General features: G+C 42.6%; 1 long non-coding RNA gene across 6 annotated transcripts in view; it reads left to right on the top strand.

Moving 5' to 3' along the window:
* Positions 1-23824, top strand: part of LOC307220952 — a 47344-nt gene that overhangs the window by 5230 nt on the left and 18290 nt on the right. The window contains exons 1-2 of one of the 6 annotated variants that reach the window (XR_013841201.1): positions 1764-1819; positions 5549-5712. The exons of 3 other annotated variants lie outside the window; for them this stretch is intronic. This is a non-coding gene — a long non-coding RNA (uncharacterized lncRNA). Of the gene's footprint in view, positions 1-1757; positions 1820-5548; positions 5713-23824 lie in introns of those variants that run through there. 2 more of the 6 variants (XR_013841199.1, XR_013841200.1) reach the window with 2 other exon arrangements.

Below are 23824 nucleotides of genomic sequence, written 5' to 3'. Positions count from 1 at the left end.
GAGAAAGGTTTTAGATGAGGCCACATTTTGCTGCCCAATTTTAAAAAGCTTACTCTAACACAGAGGAACTTTCAAAACTGCACCTTCCCACCCATTCTTCTACCATACCATTCTCACCTAATTCTGTCACATGTGCAGGCCACACCTAGGTTTATGAGAGGTGTGTTTGTATTTGAAGGCAGAAATGATGCAAACAGGAATAAGTTGGTACTTACGATGCAATAGGTACACAGAATTATCTGCTGTGTATTTAGCATCAAAACAATAACAAGAGAAAACCTCATGGTGCCATTAGAGTTCTCTGTGTCGCCTCTAAGAGGGTTAATTATGAGAAGAGTGCTTGTAAGTCTAGTACTTACAAACCACTCACCCACTAATTTAGTGACGGGGGTTTTTTGCACACAATTTCTTTGCTTTTGAGATTTCATGAATTTGCGTGCCATTTGCTGTTTGCTGAAGCAAACAGCAGCCTATTTAACCAGAACAGCTGAAGAGTTTGCGTATTCTTGAAATATGTCTGATACAGGGTCCCCTTCTTACAATGGGTAAGCCATTTCATGCAAACAGACCTTATGTTTTAGGCCAGTTTGAACAAAATTCACCTCTGCCATTAACTCAGTAGGTGTCAGGATGCTGTCAACAGCTCCTGGCTGGATGCCCAGGAAAGTATAAAGGCAAATTTTCTTATAGTCCTTTATTCAGGGGTGGAGCTACCTGCCCCGGCACCTGGAGCGGTGTGAGGGCAGGGCTAGCCGGCCCGCAGGGATGGGGCTAGCTGCCTGCATGGTGAGCGTCCTTAGCTGCCCACCACCTGCGTGGTGAGCATGGGGAGGGGTGCTGTTTGCCGCCCTCGCGGAGAGCTTCCCTACCTGTTTGCTGCCTGCATGGCAAGCGTCGGGGGGCACTGTTAACTGCCCGTGGCAGCATCATCCCTAGCGGCCCACCACCCGTGCAGCGAGTGTCCAGGAGCACCGCCCATGCAGCAAGTGGGTGGGGTGTGGGGTGGCGATGTCACCTGCCCTCATGGCTGACACCTGCTGTGCACTGCACCCCCGCACCCCCTTCCTCTGCCAGTGCCTTTATTATTTCAGACTTTACAGAGAGAGGCTATAGAACCCAGCCTCTTGGATAATGGTGTTGTCCCGAGTGAATCTCCACCATCTGTCTCTCCCACTTCTTCATTCGTCATTCTCATCATCTCCTCTACGGGTGCCACCCTCTGTCTTTGAGCTCTTTGCTCTCCTACTTTTAAGGATCGCCAGGTTCTGGGGGATGGAGGGTCTGGAATGCTTTCTAATGACAACGTGTCAGCCAGCTGCTGCTCTGGCTCTGCTCCTCCTCTTCCATTATTCCCCAACTCCCCCCCCCTCATCTGCCTCTGAGCTGTGTCCTCCCTCAAATCCCTGTTGTAAATCTATATTATCTTCCTCTTCCTCCTCCCTGGAAGGGTCAGGATGGGAAGGAGGTCTCCACCATTCCTCCTCTATCCAGTTCCTGACAATTAGTTTTCTTTAACAGTGGAAGCAGGTTTTCAGATTATACGCAGCTCTTCTTCAGGCTATGATTATGAGAGCAAAAAATAAACATCCAATAGTCTAGATAGAAACAACTGGGTAGTCCGGATGATGGTTACTTGGCTGCAGAAGTTTACTGGCCATTGCTGTTGGCATGGAGATAGTCTAGGAGGTTGAATGCAAACATGCCATTCTGATGTCATGTGTGATGTCACAAAGAGGATCTGCTTTAAGTCTTGGTAAAGCCAAAAACAGCTAACAGTCAGACTGCATCTCAGCCCTGTCAAGATGGATCTCCATAATAGGTGATGAATAGTTTTATTTGGGGGATGTATTAACTTTTACTATTGGGAAAAAGTTTTAGATTGTTTTGCCAGCTTGTACCCCATCAAGTTGAGGCCAATAGATATACACTCACAGCACTGTACCCATCAAATAAGCAGCTATATGTGTCACTTTGGGACTGATTCATACAATCACATTTCCTTTTCCACTCTATAGCAGCTTTTTCTCTGTATTTGAAAAAATAACGAAGGAGAAGATAAGGAACCAGGAATAAGATTTGGATGAGTATGGTGAGGATCTAAGCTTTACAAGTGAGGGGGCTAGGAAGATGGCTTTGTGGTCCAGCATAGGAATGATGGGAGCTTCATATTATTGAATTCCTGTTCCACAAAGAAGGAATCTTTGAACTCTTTGCTCTCCTACTTTTAAGGCTCTCCGGATGCTGGGACATGGAGGGTCTGGAATGCTTTCCCTGGTCCTGAATGGGGTAATGGTGCCCACTCCGGGTGGCTTCCAAAAAATATTGAAAATACATTAAAATGTCACACATTAAAAACTTCCCTAAACAGGGATGCCTTCGGATGTCTTCTAAATGTCAGGTAGTTGTTTGTCTCTTTGACATCTGATGGGAGGGCGTTCCACAGGGCGGGCGCCACCACCGAGAAGGCCCTCTGCCTGGTTCCCTGTAACCTCATGTCTCGCAGGGAGGAAACTGTCAGAAGGCTCTCGGAGCTGGACCTCAGTGTCCAGGCAGAACGATGGGGGTGGAGATGCTCCTTCAGGTATACTGGGCCGAGGCCATTTAGTGCTTTAAAGGTCAGTGCCAACACTTTGAATTGTGCTCGGAAACGTACTGGGAGACAATGTAGGTCTTTCAAGACCGGTGTTATGTGGTCCCGGTGTCCGCTCCCAGTCACCAGTCTAACTGCCGCATTCTGGATTAGTTGTAGTTTCTGAGTCACCTTCAAAGGTAGCCCCACATAGAGCGCATTGCAGTAGTCCAAGTGGGAGATAACTAGAGCATGCACCACCCTGGCAAAAGAGTCTGCGGGCAGGTAGGGTCTCAGCCTGTGTACCAGATGGAGCTGGTAGACAGCTGCCCTGGATACAGAATTGACCTGCGCCTCCATGGACAGCTTTTACCTGTTCCGTTTCTTACAGCATAAAGTTTCTGATTCCTTAGTGTGGCGAGCACACAGGGTCCTGGATGTTTCACCATCTATTGATCCCTGTGCCACCACTTTATTTCCCGCTGCCACCGCCCAGGCCCTACTTGGTACAATACTGAGTCCAGTCAGGGTTAAATTGGAACAAAAACTTTTGTTTATTTATTGCAGTTTAACAAGCATGTGGTTTCATAAACGGTATCGGTCAATTACATTCATGGGGTGCCTATCCAGACCTATAACTGCCGCTACCTGCTCTCATTCACTAAACCACCTCTCAGATATTTACCTGTCTACCTAGCCCTAACTATTCCTGACTCAGCTTATTTCGCTACACTAACTCAACCTACCCACAAACTCTAGCCCAATTCACTCCCACTCCAACCAACCACCCAACTCCCAATGAACTCCTCCCAGAGCTAGTTTTATAGTCCCTCTGACTCCACCCCCTGGGTCCTGATTGGGTAACCTGTTTAACTATTTCACCTCCAGCACTCTCATATGTTAACGTCACACTTAGTTCCTTTATTCCTTGACATGGGCTTCCACCCTCCTCGCATCCTCTCTTGAAAACGCTCAAGCATTCTACACAATGACTCCCATATGGTGGCATTTTTAGGAGACCCTAGGATACCAAAACAGAAGCACCACTCTGGACAGAAGGGGACTTGAGTCAGACAGAATCTATAAGACCACCCCCACTTTTGACTTTTGTATGATCTTTATCAGAAGCCATCAACTTGAAGAGCAGCATGTGTGTTTGAAGTAAGAAGTGCGCAATAATTTCATCTGCAGGCCAAAGCACGGAGTGTTCTTAGGAAGACATTTGAAAATGTAAATGTCAGGAGATGAATAATTAGATGGAACATACTGAAGGCTTTTTCTGTGGATTAATGCTATAGTATTGCGGCTGATCTTGTTTCAAAATATAGCCGGTATTGTAAGTCCATCAAGCTGTAATTAAACAATGAACTAGAGAATACCAGAGTATTATTTAACTATTGTTCACTCTGCTCCATTAAAAAAGTCACTTGCTTAAAATCATGAGTCGTTGCAACATAAAACACAATCCCAGTAAAGAGAGATAAAATAATAGAAAGAATCCCAACCTGATACAGTCAAAAAGGAAAAACAAGAGCTCAAATCTAAATTCACATGGGGCAAACGGTCTGCAATCATGGCTGTCATATTTCCTTACATGATTTAAACTTGCTTTATAAATAGCAATTTTATAAATAGCCATGTGGTTCTTGCAGAAAGAGAATGTATTTAACTTTTTAAAAATCTATTTTGTCAGAGCAGCAAGTGCATGTAACATTGCCTTATGTAATATTTGTTTGTCTTTGCTAGCTAACACTTGACATATTTTTTTCCAAATTAATCCCTAGGCATAATTCTGGACAGGATAATGGAAATAAGTTTTCTCTTGGGGATTTATGTAATAGACAGGGCTATAAAAGCAATCTGCAACATCCTCTGCACACTGTCGAGCTCAGACACACAGACATTTCTTAAAAGAATTTTTTAAAATGCATTTTCCCTCCCAATAACTGGAAAGTATAGTTTGAAAGTGTCGAGCACTATGGCCATTCCTTGTAGCACAAAATGCTGAATCATTAAAATACGAATCCATACCATGATTAGGTTTTACGAACCCACACCACTCAGCTTTCCCGAATTAAGCAGGACATCAAGTATTCACAAAGCGTGTTCTCCTTCATGGAGAGCACGTGTTGCGGTGGGGGCTGCCAGGACACTCCAAAGTTGGGGGGCGGGCTAATTGATCGTTGGCCACTGATGTGATTGGGGCTTCCCTTGTTGTTGGGAAGAAGTTAATGTTGCCATTTATTGATTGACAGCCAGAAATAGTAAAACTCCTTGCACGAGGCTAGGGCTTCCTCTTTTCGCCTGTGCATTGGATTGCCCGTCCCTCCATCCCTAGAATAGGGTTGTTTGCTTTGACCTTGCTATGCCTGTCAGGGGGTCGTCTGCTTTGGAGCGGGGGCCTGGTAGGAATTTTGTCCATCTGGCTGATTGGCTGGGGGCATTTGGTTTTTGCCTACTGCGTAGCAAATCGTCACAACTTGTAAGGTTCGCGGTTAGGCATTGGTTTATGGTTTGGTTGGTTGAGGGGCATGGATTGGCTGTGCCTGCCCCTCTAATGCTGCTGCTGCAAGGGATTCCGTTAAAGGAATTGGGAGCTAACTATTGCTTGTCCACTCTGACAAGGGAGCTCGGGCCATAGCAATGAGCTCCTGGTTGCATTTGGGGTGAGGGCAGGTTCCCTGCTCCACGTAACCCCCAAGTGTATTCCCCCATTCTGACTTTCGCATTGTGCGGAATGTCAGTCTGTCCCCCATGGTGGGGGCAGATAGTCGCAACCAATGCCTACGCAACCACTCACAAATTTTTATTTTAATAAAGTTGTGGCCAAAATTATGCCAAAAATCTTAAACAAAAATTTCTGTGTGATGTGTGAGTTATTGGGGTGGACCTGGGGACCTCGACACGCAAAAGCTGCCCCGGCTTCTATTTGATGTCTCTGATGTCCTGCTTGCACCACCTCACCTCTGCCTTCTCTAGGACAGCCAGGGTGGCTTCTGCCATAGGCTCTACTGCACACGTCTAGATACAGATGTACCACTTCCAGCAGCTGTAGCAAGGCTGAGTAAGCCATAAGAACAGGCCGTGAGAAGGAAGAGTAGGCTGCTAGAAGCCCCAGGACTAGCTGCAGAGAGCGAGCAAAGGTAAGGCCACGGAGATGCAACGAGGTCGAGGGTATGTTCTTTCATATGTAGTGGACCTGTAAAAGGGTAAAAGAGAATTGGGAAATAATGTATAATGAAATGAAAAAATGTTTAAAAGCACTTGAATTATACTCGGAGTTGAGTGTGGCTTTCATGCTCTTTATTCAGCTCATAGTAGCGAGGAATGTGAGTTCTCCCAAAATATCTGCTTTATATACATTCTTTACATAATGGGCTGCATGTGATTGGCTAATTCTGGGATTCTCCCGTAGGCCAATCAGGTTGCGGATTCACTTCCACCTGGAGGTGGATTGGGTGGCTCCTGCGGACCAATCATACTGGTGCATTGTTCTAGGACCAATCAGATGCTGCATTCTGAATCCTATTATTCTAAGACCAATCCGACTGCTGCATTTTGGATCCTATTATTCTAGGACCAATCAGACTGTTGCATTTTGGATCCCATTCAACTCAGTACATAACAGCACTTTCCCAAAAACAACAACCCAGAGTCCTTTTCATTGGGGATAATTCAGATGGAAATATCCAGGGGTCAAAAAAGGTTATTTATGTATGCAACTACGGTGGCCCGTGTTTTGTCAGACCCAAACTGGAAAACGAGCAAGGTCCCAACCAAAGAAGAATGGCAACTTAAGCTTACAGTATATGCACAGCTTGCAGATCTAACATATAGAAGAAGAGGACAAGAAGAACATTCATTTAAAGATTGGAAAATGTTTATTGAATATATGGGGGGAAATTGTGTACACTTGAAAACATTGGCAGCATTCAGATAAATTTAACAGTATAAATAAGTTTTGACGGAAGTAATAATGGAATACTGAATGGTTTAGTTTATACAAAATATGTAGGAATTTATGCTCTGTAAAATGAATCATGGAAAGAGAAGAAGGAAAGTCATTGATATTTTAAGGTTGTATAAATGAATATTCTAAATTGTAAAACAGAAAATGTAATAAAAATTTTACACACACACACACACACATGAAAAGAGTCCATGGATTGGTGGGTAGGAGAAAAAGCAAGTTCAGTCAGGGTGGGCGAGAAAAAGAGTCACTGGATTGGGTGGGGGTGTATGATAGCTAAACTACTGTTTTCAGGATTCTTGGGGTAGTAGTGAAATATGCTTTAAATGTGTGGTGTGTACTCCATTTCAGTTGCCCTCAGGTTGTCAGGTGATCCCATCTGCTTGCCTTCCACTGTTGTTTTGCACATGCAGTTACTGGTAGCTGTTACTGGTAACATTTGCTTCATTGGTTGTGGGTGGCGCTGCAGTCTAAACCACTGAGCCTCTTGGGCTTGCCGATTAGGAAGGCCTGCGGTTCAAATCCCTGTGACGGGGTGAGCTCCCGTTGCTCTGTCCCAGCTCCTGCCAACCTAGCAGTTTGAAAGCACACCAGTGCAAGTAGATAAATAAGTACCACTGTGGCAGGAAGGTAAACGGCGTTTCTGTGTGCTCTGGTTTCTGTCACGGTGTCCTGTTGTGCCAGAAGCAGTTTAGTCCTGCTGGCCGCATGACCCGGAAAGCTGTCTGTGGACAAATACCAACTCCCTCAGCCTGAAAGCGAGATGAGCGCCGCAACCCCATAGTAGCCTTTGACTGGACTTAACCATCCAGGGGTCCTTTACCTTTTTACATCCTCACTAGCCCAAATAACAGAGATTGGCTTGAAGTGCAGCTACCTTCCATTCAATCCTCCTACTCTGCAGCTTCGGAAAGAAAGCAGACCTGAAGAACCTGGTTTCACTCACCGTTTCATAATCATGGGATCGTGATGGTAGGGTGTGAGATTGCAGCAAGATTTCATGTTCACCAGCAGGAAGAAATATTCCAAAATGTTGATGATGGAAGTAGAAAGCTTTAGCAGTGATAATCATCAACTTGTTTCCATCTTACTATCTGGCCTAGAATGAATATCTGGGGTAGGATCGATAACGCCATGAACTGAAGATCAGACGGACTTAAAATGGGCTCTCTAGCTTACCCTTAAAGACAATCTCCCTGTTTTTCTCTGCTTGTCCTGGCTCTCAGCATGACCACTTCTACAACTTGCCATCACTTTCTTCAAATTTATTTATTTATTTAAAAAACAACAACCATGAAATACAGATGTACGTAAAATGACTAGCTAGTGTTCCTTCTGAAGTTTAATTTGGATGGTTTATTTCCTGACAGAACCCCTATGTACATTTTATAGACGTGGCGGCAATTTATTCCGAGACTGTTTCCAAATAAATGGCAAAAGTTCATCTTGGAATGCCACCAAACCTTGGAGTAAGTTACATAACATGCCTCAGCTGATCATAAAGCATAAGATTTGTTAACTCCGTATACGTACACAATATATTTATCCTGCTAAACTGTCGGTCCTCAACACAGCAAGGCAATAATTATAGCTTTCATTAAATTATGCTAGGAATCGCACAATGAATTACACAGCAGGCTACGGGGTATAAAACATCTTGGTACCGCAGCAATGAACCAGGAACTAGAAGTCTTTTCATTCTGAGATCTGGCTTGCTATTGCTTTCATTTAAGGTCCTGACAATGGCAGAGTCCATTAACTATCCAGATGATCATCAAGTCACAGCAATATAATCTACTGGGTTGTTGTTGCTGTTGTTGTTTTTAAAATGTGGTGGTGGTTGCTATATTGTACAGGTTGCAGCCTCCGGATTCACACCGATGTTGCAAAACCTTGGATGCCCTGCACATGCATGGGAATTTTAGGTTTCTGTACAGTGGTACCTCGGGTTACACATGCTTCAGGTTACATATGCTTCAGGCTACAGACACCGCTAACCCAGAAATATTGCCTCGGGTTAAGAACTTTGCTTCAGGATGAGAACAGAAATCATGCTCCGGTGGTGCGGCAGCAGCAGGAGGCCCCATTAGCTAAAGTGGTGCTTCAGGTTAAGAACAGTTTCAGATTAAGTACGGACCTCCAGAACGAATTAAGTACTTAACCCGAGGTACCACTGTACATGCGTTGGACCTAATTGTGTGTGCGCGTGCCATTTGAGCTCTGCTTCAGTCACCATGTGACGAGCAGCGTAAATTAATAATGTAGAGTTTTTAAAGAATAAAAGCTTTACTTAGTTAAAATAAACTTCTTCATAAACAACATGGTTCCAAACAGTTCGATTGAGATTACATACTGACTCTGTTCACAACTGAAACAGACTGACTCTAACTGACATCTTACAGAGAACACCAAGTGAAACTGGCTGCCAAGTCCCATGCTAGAGGGACTCAACAGTTAGCAGTTAGGCCTGAATAACTTTATTAGGCCTAAATGATTGTGCAGTCCCAGCACTTCCCAGCCTGCTTTGCTGCTTCTGCTCTCATGTGTCTTTGTCACATGACAGCATGGCCAGCCTAACACATTTAGCTGCTTGAGCCAAAGGACAAGATGGCATCCAAGCACCCTGATCCTATTCTACAAACAGATGCTGACAAGGCTGGCATTATACTTCTTAGTTCGACACTGGAGATGGGATGGGATCCTTCACAATGCATGAGGCAGCAGGCTAGCTTAGGGGGCAAAGGGCAAGAGACACGGTCCTTTTTTTTTTTTTTTTTGGTACCTTGCAGCAGCACCAGAGATTGTCACATGAACAGAGCAGCACATGTGCTCAGAAAATGCGTGCTGAAACTTATGGCCTAAGCTGGCTGCCTCTCTGACTGCTCCTTCCATCAGGGGCCTTGTGCAATGTGATGTGTTGGGAGGTGCCCAACAAGCTGCAAAACAGTCCAGGCCAACAAGGTGCAGAAATAGCTGCTACTACGGTATCAAATGTGGAGGAACAAGTTTTATCATATGTGGTGGGAATGTAGAGAAATTAAACTTTTTGGGGAAATGATATACAATGAATTGAAAACAACAACAACCAGAAGCATTTTTGTTAGGGATTGTAGGACAAGACCTGCCAAGAAAAACAAAGAATCTACTTATGTATGCTACAACAGTGGCAAGAGTCTTGATAGCACAAGGAAGAAAGAATGAGGAAATCCCAATGAAAGAACAGTGGCAAGAAAAATTGATGAGCTATGCAGAACTGGCTAAATTGACATACAAACTGTGGGACAAGGACAACTGTGACTTCAAGGAAGAATGGGAACTTTTTACAAATTATCTAAAAAGACAACAAAATGAACTGGACTCCTTGGCAGGTTTTGAATAAACGTGCACAAATTTATTGGTTGATAACATGGTAGATAGACAATGCAAGGATATGTATAATTTTATAACACAGAGAGAATAATATGAGCAGAGAAATCAGAGAGAGGAGCTGAGGGAAGTCCCTGGTGGGGGGGGGAGGGAGGGATGGAAGGGAGGGAGGGAAAAAAGGGGGGAAGTAATGTATGTGATTTGATAATTTGTTATGTTGAAATCAGTGGCGTAGCGTGGGGGGTGCAGGGGGGGCCGGCCGCACCGGGTGCAACATCTGGGGGGGCGCGCTCGCTGCCTCCAGAGTTGCCGAAGAGCCTCGAGCGCAGGCTGTAGCAAAGCCCCATGTCTCGCGGAACCGACGAGCTGTGCACGCGTCCAGGCTGAAGGCGTCCGGCAGGCAGCGGCTTTCAGTGCTCGCCGCGGTCCCCGCGCGCCAGGGCCGTGGAGGGCACGCCAGGCAGCCCCTCCTCACAGCCCCGCCGCCGCCCCTGCTGCTGCAGCTGCTGGGCCATGTTGCATTTTCCTTGCCTCTCTGCCCTCCTCCTCCTCCGGGCAAGCAGCGTCGTTTGGGTGGCAGCGCCAGCGGCAACTCGCCTCAGATCACCTGACACGGACCCACCGCCGCCACCGTGGCTACCTTACCGTAAATACCCCAGCCCAGGCAACAGCAAGAAGAAGCTGGCAGCGGCAGCAGGTTAGGGGTTAGGGGCGCAAATTACTTGCCTTGCCCCGGGTTAGGCGGCGCAAATTACTTGCCTTGCCCCGGGTGCTGACAACCCACGCTACGCCGCTGGTTGAAATTCCTTAATAAAAATATTTTTTAAAAAGATGTGGAGGAACAAGCAGGGGGCTGTTGCCACAGTCTCCATCATCTGCTTTCTGAAGCAGCTATCTCACACTGCCCCACTGCTGTCCTTCCTGTTCTTGTGGAAAGAGTTTTAGGGGTGTCTGAAAGACACCATTTCCAGTGTGCACAGAAACCTAACCAAACCAGCTGGACTCTGGCTGTCCAAAACTGGCCAACAAAAACAACCCGGTGGTTCTACTTGCAAAGTAGAAATGATGGAAGTTGTCTAACGCTGTGCACAGGTGAACGGCATCTTACCAAAAATGCGAAAACTCATGGGCCATGCAGAATTAGACAAATTAACAGGAAGGATTCGAAACCTGCGGGACCAGAGATTCTTAGAAGATTGGAGTAAATATTTGAATTATTTAAAAAGCAATTGTAATGAACAGATTAGGACTGCAAGAAGTTCTGTAAGGAGGATTATGTGAACTATTGCAAGGAAGGCTATGAAAAGAACTATTAGTTAATGATAATTACAAGTAATAGAGAAATTAAGAAATGCAGAATAACTGATAAAGAACGGAAAATCTTCAGAGGCTGTTGATGGAAGTCTAAAATATTGTATAAGAATTTATGTTAAATGATTGTTGGAAATGATATGTTAAAAAATCAATAAAAATGTATATATAAAAAAGCGAAAACTCTTGGATGCATTCGAAACTCTTGCATGCCTTAAGCCTTATGTAAGGTCTATATGGACATCTTAAAAGGTATTGCACAAGCCAGTCATGCAAGGTGAGTATGATCAGGCACTCAACATCTGAAGGAATATGACATGCCAGGGCGGGTTTGAGGCTTGCTGTAGTTTGTGCCATCATAATGCTTCCTTTTCTAACTCCAAATGAACTTGAAGAATCGCTGAAATGCAATTGTAGCTGTATAAATCATATCGATATCGTTATTGCAGGTTTATGCTGGTGGAGATCAGAGCAGAATTCACCTATAAAATCAGGATATAAACTTGTCCATACAGTAGAGCGGAAACCTCTCTATTAAAAAAAAATAAAATTGGATGCAGGAAAGAGAAGCTGTAGAAGGTTGCTGGGTCAAGGGATTTCGTTTCAGTCTGTCTATGAGATTGCATTGCCCGTCTTCTGAAACACAATCCATTGTACCTTAGACTTCTGAAAGCTATGGCAATTAGATTGTAGCTGCCTCGATGCAGAGTGACTTGACAAGGAATCATTTGGACACTTGAAAGAATCAGCATTCCAGACAGACCATGACTGAAGATCCTTCGTGTGTTTTGAGCAATATCATCCGTCCTAAGAAGAGGGTTATACCAGTTCACCTTCGTCTTCAGCTATCAATCATTGCTCTTTCTGCATAAACTCTTAAGCCGAATGACCACTTTTCAAACTTGGGCTGCTAGTCAACTACTGCACTTTTTACCCAGAGGAAACCCAATGAAATTAATGGACCTAACCACCATTATTGTCTCCCTGCTTATTTAACTTATATGCAGAATTCATCATACAAAAGGCTGGGCTGGATGAATCCCTAGCCGGAATTAAGATTGCCGGAAGAAATATCAACAACCTCAGATATGCAGATGACACAACCTTGATGGCAGAAAGTGAGGAGGACTTAAAGAACCTTTCAATGAGGGTGAAAGAGGAGAGGGCAAAATATGGTCTGAAGCTCAACATCAAAAAAACGAAGATCATGGCCACTGGTCCCACCACCTCCTGGCAAATAGAAGGGGAAGAAATGGAGGCAGTGAGAGATTTTACCTTCTTGGGCTCCATGATCACTGCAGATGGTGACAGCAGCCACGAAATCAAAAGATGCCTGTTTATTGGGAGAAAAGCAATGACAAACCTAGACAGCATCTTAAAAAGCAGAGACATCACCTTGCCAACAAAGGTCCGTATAGTTAAAGCTATGCTTTTCCCAGTAGTGATGTATGGAAGTGAGAGCTGGACCATAAAGAAGGCTGATCACCGAAGAATTGATGCTTTTGAATTATGGTGCTGGAGGAGACTCTTGAGAGTCCCATGGACTGCACGAAGATCAAACCTATCCATTCTGAAGGAAATCAGGCCTGAGTGCTCACTGGAAATACAGATCCTGAAGCTGAGGCTCCAATACTTTGGCCACCTCATGAGAAGAGAAGACTCCCTGGAAAAGACCCTGATGTTGGGAAAGATGGAGGGCACAAGGAGAAGGGGACAACAGAGGACGAGATGGTTGGATGGTGTTCTCGAAGCTATCAGCATGAGTTTGAGCAAACTGCAGGAGGCAGCGGAAGACAGGAGTGCCTGGCGTGCTCTGGTCCATGGGGTCACGAAGAGTCGGACACGACTAAACGACTAAACAACAACAATAACAACAAACTTCACCATGTCAATTGATGTCACCGGGCCGTTCATAGCTACAGACTTAAAAATGAAAGTTGACAGTCTAGGGCTTCTGTTGGCTGTGAGACCCATTTCTACCCCCTGTACTCAACTCTTGGTGGCTCTGCCTATAGTTATGAGCATTGCAGAGCCCCCAAAGAGCATCAGACTTCCTTGGAACACAGTTTGAAAACCATTGCCCTGAATCTCTTTGGGTCATGCTTTATTTTTGTGAAATATTCTGTGAAATGATGTTCTCCTTTCTTAATTAGTCATGGCAGATTGCTTTCCCCCTAATTTTGATTGATAATATTGCCAGTTCTAAGGCATTTTTTCCTGGTTGCCTGTTCAGATTCTGCCAAGTATTAAAAAACCAGCAGCTATTTAACGATCCAGTGTTGATATTCAAGAAGACGAAGCTTCATTATTAGCCTTGCAAACAGATTTGTGCCAGAGTCGGTATCATTGAAGCTCTCTGTTTTTGTGTGTTTTTTTTGTTACTTCTTGTTTATGCAGTTGCCAATACATATCTTATGAGCAATTTACTGCTGAAACTGGAAATGTTGAGAAGCATAACTTCACTTTTTTAAAAGGATACTTTGAGTGAACCCATATTTACATATATCAATCCAGTCTTTGCAGATCTGTTATCCAGCTAGAGAATTGATTCCTTCAACTGATTAAAGGCGGATTAAAAGATTCCCTCCCCATAATGCCTTTTCACAGCTACATCTTGTTGCATAATGCTGGTCTGCTTATGTGTACCAAGTATTTGGTGTTAAAGTCAAAAGTTTAATGTGCATAAAATGTTTGTTTGCATTGAAGTTGAAACTTGTGTAAAGGTTTGTGTTTGAAAAGCAGAGAAGTTTGCATTTAGCAAGAGGTTCCACCTCTGGATCAATGAGAGAAGTTCCTAGACAGTGTCAAAGGACTTAAAGGACTGAACTGCATAGCATGGTAGTTGAATGCAGTGTGTTGTTTTGTATTTACACTCAGTAACATTTATATGTGACTAGTTTTAAGATTGTATTGCAGTACAGTGGCACCTTGGTTCTCAAACATAATCCGTTCCAGAAGTCCATTCCAAAACCAAAGCGTTCCAAAACCAAGGCACATTTTCCCCAGAAAGTAATGCAAAATGATTAATCCGTTTTAAAAACAACCCCTAAAACAGCAATTTAACATGAATTTTACTATCAAACAAGACCACTGATCCATAAAATGAAAGCAGTAAACAATGTACTGCAGTCACACAATCAATCAATCACTCGGTAGCTGAGCTGGGTTCCACATAGCCACAAAAACAAAACAAAAAAGCCACAAAAATGCAAACTAAATATTGTTTAGCTCTGACCTGAATTCCTTTGATCAACCGGTCCCTTCTGATCATGTTCAACAGCACCTCCAGGACCGAAATGAATAATAATGGAGAGATAGGGCAGTCCTGACGTGTTCCTTTTTCTATCTTAAATTCTTCTGTCACCACATTGTTAACTATCAATTTTGCTTTTTGTTCTGAATAGATTGCATTTATACCATTTTCAAACCCCTGTCCCACTCCCATTCCCTTAAGATTATTCTTCATAAAATTCCAAGAAATATTGTCAAAGGCCTTCTCCGCATCAACAAAAATTAATACTGCTTTTGTGTTAATATTCGTTTGCAGCAACTCCAAAATATCAATTATGTTCCTTGTATTATCAGACAGATGTCTGCCTGGTAGAAAGCCTGCCTGGTCCTTATGTATCACTTCAATTAATACTCTTTTTAATCTATTAGCCAAAATATCTGCAAAAATTTTGTAATCCACATTTAAAAGGGAGATGGGACGGTAGTTCTTAAGTTGTGTCTTTTCAGATTCTGTTTCTGGTATTAGTGTGATGAAAGCTTCTTTCCACGACTCCGGCGCCTTCTTCCCCTCCATAATTTCATTGCAGATCTCCTTTAATGGTTGAATTAAGTAGTCTTTCAAAGTCCTGTAGTATTTGGAGGTTAGCCCATCCGGCCATGGAGATTTGCCCAATTGCATATTCTGAATGGCACCTTCAATCTCCTGTTCTGTAATTTTATAGTTCATCATTATCTTGTTTTCTTGAGATATTTTTTGTAATCCATTAGTTCTTAAAAATTGGTCTATATCAGTCTCTTTCTGAGGCCCTTGAGTATAAAGTTGTTTAAAATATCTCTGGAAGCACTTTCTGATCTCCACCGGATTCTGAATATTTTTCCCTTCCATCTCAAGATTTGTAATCGTATTTAACTTCTGTCTTTTTTTCAACTGCCACGCTAATAATTTTCCACATTTATTAGCTGATTCAAAAGTCTTTTGTCTCATTTGTTTAATTTTCCACTCTACTTCCTGATTTATCAGTTTCATATATTGTACTTGATATAACTTAATTTCTCTCAGAATCTCTTGTGACTTTGGTTTCGATCTTAATTTCTTCTCTCCCTCTTTTATTTTCTCCAAAATTTTGTCTTTTTTCTCATTTTGGGATCTCTTTTTTATTGCATTCTGTTGTATTAAGAACCCTCTCATGACCGCCTTGCTTGCATCCCAGATTACTCTTTTTTCAACCGTGGTTTTCAAATTTATTTGAAAATAGTCTCTCAAGGTCTTTTGGGCCTTTTTAACAATCTCTTGATCTCTTAATAAGGTGTCATTCATCTTCCATCTGAAGGAACCGATAGGTGTTAGTTTCATTTCCATCTTTACAGCATTATGGTCGGAGCAGGTTTTTGGGCAGATTTCCACCTTTTTTATCTTAGGCGCCAGTCCTCTAGTTATCCATATTTGGTCAATTCTAGTCCAAGTCATTTTGGCTTCAGAAAAAAAGTCCCTTCTCTACCTAGGGGATTTTTGGTTCTCCAAATGTCAATCAAATCCATATTGTCAGTCAGTTCAAAAAAAGTTTTCGGCAGTCTGCCCTCTTTTGTTACACACTGTTTTTGTGCTTTATCCATATTCGTAGATACCACTCCATTCATATCTCCCATCATAATGATGTTATTGTAGTCCATGTAATCCAACATTGTCTCATGCAACTTCTTGTAAAATTCCGATTTCCCCTCATTTGGTGCGTAGATTCCTAAGATCAAAAATTTTTCTCCTTGGGTTTGAATTTCAACTGCTAAAATTCTTCCTTGCTCATCTTTAAAAAGAAATTTTGGTGATAGGCTTTCTTTTACATAAATGACAACTCCTCTCTTCTTTATCTGATGAAATAAATTCCTGGCCTAATCTTTTGTTAATTAACACTTTCCTGTGGAGCCTAATCACATGTGTTTCCAATATAAATTGAAGGCTTTTGCAGATGACCTGGTTTTGACATTACAGGAGCCAGAATCTAGTACGAAAAGGGTTTTAGAACTGATTCAAGAATTTGGTCATGTGGCAGGATTTAAATTAAACAAGCTAAAAACTAAGGTTTTAGAGAAAAATTTAACATCAAAGGAAAAAGAAGGGTTTCAGAATGAGACAGGTTTAACTGTGGCTAAGAAAGTGAAATACCTAGGGATTAACATGACTGCAAAAAAATTGAATTTATTTAAGGATAATTATGAGAAATGTTGGTCAGAAGTTAAAAAAGATTTAGAAATTTGGTCTAATTTGAAGCTTTCCTTGTTGGGTCGAATTGCAGCTATAAAGATAAATGTATTGCCAAAAATGTTATTTTTGTTTTAAACTTTGCAGATTGTGGACAAGATGGATTGTTTCAAGAGGTGGCAGAGAGATATTTCTAAATTTGTCTGGCAGGGCAAAAAGCCCAGAATAAAATTTAAAATACTAACTGATGTAAAGGAAAGAGGAGGGTTTGCCCTGCCAGACATTAAGCTTTACTATGAATCAGCAGCATTCTGCTGGTTGAAAGAATGGCTACTTCTTGAGAACACTGACATTTTGGATTTGGAAGGTTTTAATAATGCTTTTGGGTGGCATGCATATCTATGGTACGACAAGGTTAAAGCTCATAGAGCATTCAAAAATCATATTGTCAGGAAAGCGGTGTTCAATGTCTGGACAATATACAAAGACTTATTGGAAAGCAAGACCCCAAGGTGGTTGTCACCTTTGGAAGCTAAGGCTCTGAAAAGACTCAATATGGAGGCCAAGTGGCCGAAATATTGGGAGATACTAGAACAAGAAGGAGATACATTGAAATTACAGAGTTTCAAGAAATTAAAAGATAAAGTGCGAGATTGGCTTCATTAATATCAAATAAGAGAGGCCTATAATTTGGATAAAAAACTGGACTTCCAGGTAGAGAAATCGAAATTGGAAACAGAACTGTTAGAACCTAAAACTAAGATTCTTTCAAGAATGTATAACTTGCTGTTGAAATGGAATACTCAGGATGAAACAGTTAAATCAGCTATGATTAAATGGGCACAGGACATAGGTCATAATATTATGTTTGCTGACTGGGAAAAGTTGTGGACCACCGGTATGAAATTTACGGCATGTAATGCCTTAAGAGAGAATATTATGAAAATGATCTATAGGTGGTACATGACCCCAGTCAAGCTTGCTAAAATTTACCATCTGCCTGATAACAAATGTTGGAAATGTAAAGAAACTGAAGGTACATTCTTTCACCTTTGGTGGACGTGCCCGAAGATTAAGGCTTTCTGGGAGATGATATATAATGAACTAAAAATGGTATTTAAATATACCTTTCCTAAGAAACCAAAGGCCTTTCTCTTGGGCATAGTCGGCCAATTGGTGCTAAAGAAAGATAGAACGTTTTTTATGTATGCGACAACAGCAGCAAGAATACTCATCGCAAAGTACTGGAAGACACAAGATTTGCCCACTCTGGGAGAATGGCAGATGCAAGTAATGGACTATATGGAATTGGCAGAAATGACTGGCAGAATCCGAGACCTGGGAGAGGAAGTGGTGGAAGAGGACTGGAAGAAGTTTAAGCCTTATTTGCAGAAATACTGCAAGGTTTATGAATGTTAAAATGATGTTGGATATAAAAATAATATGGCATTGATGATACAGTGTTAAAAAGTAGGCAAAAATGTAATAGGAAAAGGGTGAAAGATTAAAGTTATATTATGTCAAGAGTAAACAATATGTTAAAGGTGTTCAAACATAAGGAGGAAAGATTGGAGACATAATAGAAATGATTTTAATAATTAGAATTGAGTTTTGAAAGAGGGTAAGGATTTGCTGTATCTGATTGGACAAAGAGGAACACAGAAAAGGGAGGCGGGAGGAAGTCAAGGAAGATTGCTATGTAAACATGAATTTAAAAAATTGGAGTTTTTATTTTTAATTTGTTTTTTTGTATTTTTATGTATGTTTGTGATTGGCTTTGTGGTTTTGAAATTCTTTTGCTTTTTTGTAAAACTAAATAAATATATTTTTTTTAAAAATGCAAACTAAATAGCAAAAACAGACAGACCTCAGCGTAACACTCAAAATGGAAGTGTGGCACTCAAATTGGAAGCGTAACACTCAAAACGGAGCATGTCCGGCTTCCGAAAAATGGTCGCAAACCAGAGCACTTACTTCTGGGTTTGCAGTGTTTGGGTTCCAAGTTGTCTGAGTACCAAGGCATTTGAGAACCAAGGTACCACTGTAAAGTTTAAAAACTCATTATTATAGTGGAAAGCTGATTAATTTCTGCACAAGGTCCAGATCAGGGATTCCACTAAACAACTCTAACTATAGAAAACCAGGAAGGTGGAGGCGGCCTGTGCTTCTTCAGAAGAAGTCCCACCTCTCAGTTTCAAAAGTATTACCCAGAAAAAAAATGTTTCATCACATATTTTCTTCTATGACTTTGGTTTTCTGCAGTATAACTCCAAAAGGTAAAGGTTGCCTTTCATAATAGCGAAAGTGTCTGGATGATTTGCAAGAGCAAAGCTACACTCATAAACTGTAAACTCCAGTACTTTAAAGCGTGCCCTAAAACTAGCAGGTAAAAAAATTAATCAAGAAGATCATACTATTCCTGTCAAGCCAGAGGCAAAGAACAGTAACAACTAAAACGAAAAAATGCAACGGGCCAAAGATGTGGTCTAGCTTGTATTTTACTTCTACATCAGGTTGGTAGCATTTTAAACACTGTGAAGGGAAAGGAAGAAACACTGTCAAGGCAAATGTTTTTAGGCAGTCACTAGGTAGCCTACAATATTTTTGATGGAGAGGATCCAAACTCCCATTTTCACAGCCTAGTTCAGTGTTTGTCAAATTTTGTTATAGGGACCCTTGAGTTTCTCAGAAACTGATCAGTGGCTTGGGCATTTTATATTGTAGGAATAACTCATCATTTGAGGGGCTTGTCTCTCCTTGTTTATTACCTATAAAACACAGATCTTCAAGGTGAAATGATGGTACAGTCCATAAAGTCATTCTGGGATGGGAATGATTGCCTCGTATCTTCTGATCCCTTTTGGACTACTTTGCTTACCAGTGTGGTGTAGTGGTTAAGAGCGGTAGACTCGTAATCTGGTGAACCGAGTTCGATCCCCTGCTCCTCCACCTGCAGCTGCTGGGTGACCTTGGGCCAGTCACACTTCTCTGAAGTCTCTCAGCCCCACTCACCTCACAGAGTGTTTGTTGTGGGGGAGGAAGGGAAAGGAGAATGTTAACCACTTTGAGACTCCTTAGGGTAGTGATAAAGCGGGATATCAAATCCAAACTCCTCCTCCTCCTCCTCCTCCTCCTCCTCCTCCTCCTCTTCTTCTTACGTTTCTGTACTTTGCTCATTTTGTTCGAATGTCATGAGGCATTCCAAGACCCCATTAACTTCTGATGTAAAATAAAAATAAAAAGAAAGGCTTTGCTGCCAAGTTTGTTGTGTGTGTGTGTGTGTGTGTGTGTGTGTGTGTGTGTGTCTTTTAAGGCAAGCAAACTTGAGGCTTGTCTATATATATTGTACTGTGTTTCGCCAATAACTGGAATCTTTATTCATAGAGGTCTAGCCTAGGATGTAGAGTATTTCTACAGCGTTTTCGCTTCCATGCTAAGTGATAAGTCAAAATTACAAAAGTCCGTCTGTGGAATTCTGCTTTCTCTGTGCCTGCCAGCGTGCTTGCTCAACCTAGTCAGAATGTTTGTGAGACATCAAGCTTCTTACACCAAACTACAACTTAAACAACTTAGGGTGTGTCTTGCCAGATGCAAGGTGGTTCTTTAAAAAGGGGATTCAGAAGCAATAGAAAGCACAACTGAGTGAGAAGATTAAATATTTTATTCTAAATAGCAAGCAATATATACATACAGTGGTACCTCGGGTTAAGAACTTAATTTGTTCTGGAGGTCCGTTCTTAACCTGAAACTGTTCTTAACCTGAGGTACCACTTTAGCTAATGGGGCCTCCCAATGCCACCACACAATTTCTGTTCTCATCCTGAAGCAAAGTTCTTAACCTGAGGTACTATTTCTGGGTTAGCGGCGTCTGTAACCTGAAGCGTCTGTAACCCGAGGCGTCTGTAACTCGAGGTACCACTGTACCAAGCATGCACTTCAATCTGCCACTTGGAAGTGTTAGTTTCTGTTTGTGCCACTGTGCAGTGCTTTGAGTCACAAGACTCTGTTTACATTCCAGAGACATTCCAGGCTGTTGGAAGTCTCACGGAAGACGGGAGACGGATGTGATGTTTACTGGTTTCCTTTATTACCAAACTTAAAACCATGGAGAGACCTGGTCTGAACAAAGACATTGGATTCTTATCTCATTATACATGACAAAGCCATTTTTCATCTTCTCACCCCTTGCTTTTTCCTGTAAGACCTATTGCAGTTGTTAAGAGTCGTCAACAGGCTCATCACAGCTATCTGCCAATCACCCAATCCCACCACCCTTCTGAGTAATACCCCTCCCCACCTTCTCACTCTATAGAAGGGTCTGGTGACTTCTGTTTCAGTGTATCTGAAGAAGTGTGCATGCACACGAAAGCTCATACCAAGAACTAACTTAGTTGGTCTTTAAGGTGCTACTGGAAGGATTTTTTTTATTTTGTTTTGACTATGGCAGACCAACACGGCTACCTATCTGTTACTGGTTTCCTGTTCCTTTGTTTTCCAGTTGCTCTCTGCTTTCACAGAGAGAGCATGTTTATTTCTTTTCTGTCTGCATAGTTAGGAATAAATCTCTTTGCAATGTAGCTCAGATTTTCTCGGCTCCTTCCCTGCGTGCTGGATACTCTGTGTAATTGGGGAACGTGCTTGGAGCCTCATCAAAGGCTCAGGTCATTAATCACGTCGGAGGACTCGCCCGGAAGAGTTGCTCGGTCGAACGCAAGTCCGACAGGAAGCTCTCAAGAAGCAGTGAAGTGACTCCCCCAGGTAGCCTGAGGTTGCACGGCCGTGCGGTCAGATAAGTCTATGCACGAGCTTACCCAGAACTCTGCCGAAAACCATCCAATTTATAGATACAGTGGTGCCTCGCAAGACGAAATTAATCCGTTCCGTGAGGCTCTTCGTATAGCGGTTTTTTCGTCTTGCGAAGCAAGCCCATTAACAGTTTAGCGGATTAGCGCTATTAGCGGTTTAGCGGCTTTTAGCGGATCAGCTGATAAGCGGCTTAGGGCTTAGGAAAAGGGGGGGGGGAAAGGGGGAAAAACCCGCAGGAACTCGCAAGACATTTTCGTCTTGCGAAGCAAGCCCATAGGGAAATTCGTTTTGTGAAGCGCCTCCAAAACGGAAAACCCTTTCGTCTAGCGGGTTTTCCGTCTTGCGAGGCGTTCGTCTTGTGGGGCACCACTGTAGCTAGATAACTAGCTTGTGTGGCCTGGCTACGTGCAGATCAGTCATTAGCCACCCCCTCCCAATGCTTCAATTTCTCCAAACAATGTCCACCATCAAAAAAGGTCCTCATCACTATCTCTTCCTCCTAACTGATTAGGACATTATAGGCTGTTCTCGTGCCATCAAAGAACTTAATAGAAAAGGGGGGGGGGGACTGCGTCAGGAAGAGGGCAACTGAGTCAGATCACTAACTCCTCAAAATACAATTTATCTTCTGGATAGATTGCCCATATATGGTGGAAATCTATAAACTGGATGATAAAACTATTACATTAGCCACTGAAAGTTTGAGCAAAATTGGTCAGTTCTCCAGTACCTTGTTTTGGGATACTTAAAGCATTCATGTTGTGATGTGCTTACCTTCTCACCTCCAAAACACCCCATTTGGGAGAGTGTTTTGCTAGCTGCTGGAGATCCAGTTAATGGCTCACCTGCCTCTCCATCAAGTGGGAAGAAGTTCTGCACTGGTGGAAGTCCATATCAACCATCAGAGTTGGGTGGAGAGACATCTTGGCCCACTCTACCCCCGCCAGCCCAGCATAGGGCTTTCGGAATTCCTCTGCCCATCATTTCTCAAAATTTAATTTCCCAATTCGTTATTCTTGGGGCTTCTTACTAGGCTGTACCTGTCCTGATTTCTTTTAGCTGTGCATAGTTGAGTCTGTCCTGGCCATTCCATTTCTTTTCCTCCCCTTTTGCCCCTCCTTACTTTTCCACTTGCTGTGGGTTAAAGCCTAGGACTTGCCGATCAGAAGGTCGGTGGTTCGAATCCCCACAACGGGGTGAGCTCCCGTTGCTCGGTCCCTGCTCCTGCTAACCTAGCAGTTTGAAAGCATGTCAAAGTGCAAGTAGATAAATAGTTACCACTCTGGCGGGAAGGTAAACGGCGTTTCCGTGCACTGCTCTGGTTCTCCAGAAGCGGCTTAGTCATGTTGGCCACATGACCCGGAAGCTGTACGCCAGCTCCCTCGGCCAATAAAGCGAAATGAGTGCCGCAACCCCAGAGTCGGTCATGACTGGTCCTAATGGTCAGGGGTCCCTTTACCTTTACCTCTCCACTGCCTACAAAACAATCCTTATATTTGCTCTTACTCCAGGCACTGACTGCACATAGCTGCTGATGCCACACACTGAAATAATGCAATAGGAGAGAAACTAGTTGTTCAAGGTGCAACTATTATAGTTTTCTTAATAGCTCAATATGTTTTGGAACTGAGGTTCCTACTTCAGGAGCAAGCTTCAACTTCATTGTGCCAGATGATCAGCAGCATTTGTGCAAGCTGCTTCAGATATTCTGTAGAATTTTTTAAGTCTGGGATTACTCTTGAAGAAGGAACCTCAGTTCTGAAATGATATGAGCCATAATAAACCTTAATAGTTGGCATTTTGAGAACCAGTTTCTCCTCTTTGCTTTATTTCTTGTTTCTGTGTCTCTCCCTTTTAGTAATGCCACATTAGAGATGGATGAATATGTCAACTTCCATTTCTCATATTTCCAGTCATCAGTTCACCACATTTCTGCATCAATTTGAAAAGAAATCCCTTGTGAAAAATCATTGGCATTGTAGTGTGCATTTCTGCTAATATACACATTTTTGGCCAGCATTTTTGTGTAATGCAATACATGTTTTTTTTTTGCATGCTATTTTCATGAATATATGCATGCAAGCGTGCATTACATTACACAAAAATGCTGGCAAAAAATGTTTCAGGAACTGCAAATTGGGGAGGTTCACATTGAAAGGTGAACTGAATTTCTCCTCCACTCCCTGCCACACACCAAAGGGGTGTGCCTAATTGTACAACTCTGCAGAGAATTTTTCTGCACCCAACTCTATGTACAGCAGCTATCTGCATGCCGCTGCAAGGAATTGAAAAGTACGACATGCCACTTCTGTCACCGTAATGCATACAGCTAGCACATTCAACAGCTACTGTGCCAGACATAGCTGCGTAATGT

Source organism: Podarcis cretensis (genome assembly GCF_951804945.1).
Source record: "Podarcis cretensis genome assembly, chromosome: 7".
NCBI lineage: Eukaryota > Metazoa > Chordata > Lepidosauria > Squamata > Lacertidae > Podarcis > Podarcis cretensis.
This window is presented reverse-complemented; position numbering and strand designations above follow the sequence as displayed.